We start from the raw sequence: 3,018 nt of genomic DNA on the forward strand, positions 1-3,018 counted from the left end.
AAGTGGCTTAATTAGTGAAGAAGAGTTTGTGATTTCTTAAGAGGTTCCAAAACATCGAAGCTTTTAAAGTGAGCTTTTGGAGAAGTGTTTGCGATCTCGTGAGGGGTTTCAGAACATCAAAACTTGCTCAGTGGCTTAATTAGTGGAGAAGTCTTTGCGATTTCTTAAGAGGTTCCAAAACATCGAAACTTGTTAAGTCAACTAAAACACCACGAAGAACATGGAGACGTATAATTTCAGTCCATCCAAGAGCGATTAAAATTTTCAAAAAAAGTTGACATCACAAAAGGATACATTTTGTCATATGGCCCTTACGCCACCGCGCGCGTTTTCATTGCATAACTATTGGGAAAATCCCCGTATGAGGGCCGTAAGCATTAGCGCGAGCAGATCCGGAATTATGTACTTATTGACTGAGTGGGAGGGCCGGACGGGAAAATATTTGGCCCGAGGTCATGGCGTACGGACCGAGCGCAGCGAGCTCCGTGCGCCATGACCTCGGGCCAATTGTGTAAAACAAAAATATGCACAGAAAATTTATCTAAAATCTTGTTTGCATTTGCTTTTCTGGCTGAATCACTTTAATGTTTAAAAGCAACGAAATCCCCTAAAATTGCATCGCACGAAGCAGTATGTGTTCCTAGTAGGGCCGTACGGCTTTTTCCGGCCCTGCTCACGCTAATGCGTACGGCCCTCATACGGGCATTTTCCCAATGGTTTTGCAAAGAAAGCGCGCGCGGGACCGTACGGGCCATATGATAACATGCCCTACGGCTCTACTAGGAACATGTACTGCTTCGTGCGATGCAATTTTAGGGGATTTCGTCTCTTTTAAACATCCAAGTAATTTACAGCCAGAAAAGCAAATGCAAACAACATATTAGACAAATTTTCTGAGCATATCTTTGTTTTTTTTTGTTTTAATCCAACTTAACTTCTTCTGAGTGCTCTTAAATAGTGTAAACAGGCCGTATGATAAAATGCTTATCGACTGAGTTTAGGTCGGGCCGGACAGGAAAATATTTGGCCCTCGGTCATGGCGTACGGATCTCGCTGCCCTCGGTCCGTACGCCATGACCTTGGGCCAAATTTTTCCCGTCCGGCTCTCTCACTCAGTCAATAAGTACATATTCTTAACTGTATAATACTGCGCGGAATTTCTTAACAACGTACAAAAAAATCAAGTGGAGCTATGATCCTCGCAGTTATGACCGCAATTGCGTAGAAAAGCCTGAAATTTTCAGGACTTCAACAGGACTTCAACGGGGCTTGAACCCGTGACCTCGTGATACTGGTGCGACGCTCTAACAAACCGCTCTACCGCTGGGTAGTTGAAGGGAAAACGGAAGTCCTATTCCCTTTAATGCAGTACAGCGTTCATAAACCTAAACCGTTATCGTCGTCCTATTTTTGATGATTTAGCGGAGATAAAGGTTCTTTCTTGAAATTGCTTCAAGATTTCATAGCTCGCAAATGAACTGTAAGCCCACGACAACAGGAAGGGGTAATTCTCCGTGGCCAAGGTACTCCTGACCTCTTACCGACCAGAAACCGTTTCGCATAGTGCTTCAGACGAAACAAATCTCTTTAGTTCCGTTACTTCTGCAAAAAAACTACACACAAAACCATTTTTTCTCGCTTCGCGCGCGCGCTCGTGTATCGCGCTGCCCCCGCTAATCCGCCTGTTCTGCAGGCTAGTTTAAGGACGGTTTGCGCGGTTTACTGAATATGCGGGAAAAGCAGATCTTCACAATTGTTATTGAAATCCAAGAAGAAAATTGGGAGTAACCACACATTTTTCGAAGATAATTAATCAACAATATTTGTAAAAAGCTTGAAAATACAAACCGATGTATGGCGTTATTTTCCAAATTGTATCTTAAATCTCTGAAAAATGCGTGGTTATACTCAATTTCTTTTTGCATGCCAAGAGCACTTGCTAAGTTTTGCATTCTCCGCATGGTTTTGAACCGCGCAAAAATATCCCTGTATTAGTAAGCACCGCCAATAGGAAATCCGAGTATCTTGAGATGCGCAGAACGTATAGGAAACCCGAGATCGGAGAGCGTATGCGCGATAACAATATTGGGCAACGTCCTTAAGACAAGCAATTTTACTGGAAACTTTTTATTCTAAACAAGATTTGCTTGCTGGGAAACTACGATTCTTACGAGCCGTGAAAACTCAGACGGTATAAAAAACAATTTCCTGGCTGGAGGCGTGAAACTATATAATAGAGCTTGCTGGCAACTAAAGTCGATAACACTCTGCTCGCTGGTGCTGAGTAAAAGCTCTTTTTCGCACGGTAGTTAATATTTACACACAGAGTACTCCACATGCGTTGACAGGTCATTAAACATCACATACTAGATTTTTACAACATGTCGTTGAGCCCTCCTGATAAAACACACCAGAACAATGTAAAGGTAGGCAGTGTGTGAACACTTGCCTGACATGTTGAAAGGTCGTCATGAGTAACTCGTGAACGAGAAGCGTCAAACTGCGAGTTTCCTTCCCTGTCCGACTTCTTTGGGGCATTCTGTTTCTTCTTCAAAGTTCTTTCCTGCGCCTTACGAATCCTTTTCTCGTCTTCGGGGTCGCTTACGAGTTCCGCTGCCTGGTATTCTTTGACAGCGAGCCAGACCGCCTCGCTGTGATCCTCAAGTTTGATAATTTTCTGCTGACGTGAATAAGGCTTTCGCTTAGGTCCGCGAGCTTCTGCTCGGCTTTCTCGATATCCTTGGAGGCCAAAAAATTACGAGCTTGGTCAAGGGAACCAGAAAGCTCGGACCTTTTCGGCTTAAGCAACCCTATCAAACTTTTGCGTCTCGATCGCAATTTGGGAAATTAGACCCGACGAAATAGATTCAACCTTCCCGTCGAGATAGCTCTTAAAACGTTCAAATACGTCGTCTACATAAGTGTTGGTGCTGCTCTCGGAAGAAGTCTCGAGTTCCGGAGCCGGGAAGACGGCATAACAACAATAAAGCAAAATTACCACCGACCAGCTTCGCACGT

The 3,018-nt window shown here is 43.9% G+C and overlaps 1 protein-coding gene across 1 annotated transcript in view; it reads left to right on the plus strand.

Moving 5' to 3' along the window:
- LOC137997870 (caspase-1-like) overlaps window positions 1–259 on the plus strand; it is a 37,827-nt gene extending 37,568 nt beyond the window's left edge. Inside the window, exon 5 of the mRNA XM_068844183.1 lies at window positions 1–259. This exon is cut by the window's left edge and continues 3,382 nt beyond it. The gene's annotated coding sequence lies outside the window, so the exon portion shown is untranslated.
- Window positions 260–3,018: the final 2,759 nt, after the last annotated feature.

Source organism: Montipora foliosa, chromosome 3, assembly GCF_036669935.1.
Source record: "Montipora foliosa isolate CH-2021 chromosome 3, ASM3666993v2, whole genome shotgun sequence".
In the NCBI taxonomy this organism is placed as follows: domain Eukaryota; kingdom Metazoa; phylum Cnidaria; class Anthozoa; order Scleractinia; family Acroporidae; genus Montipora; species Montipora foliosa.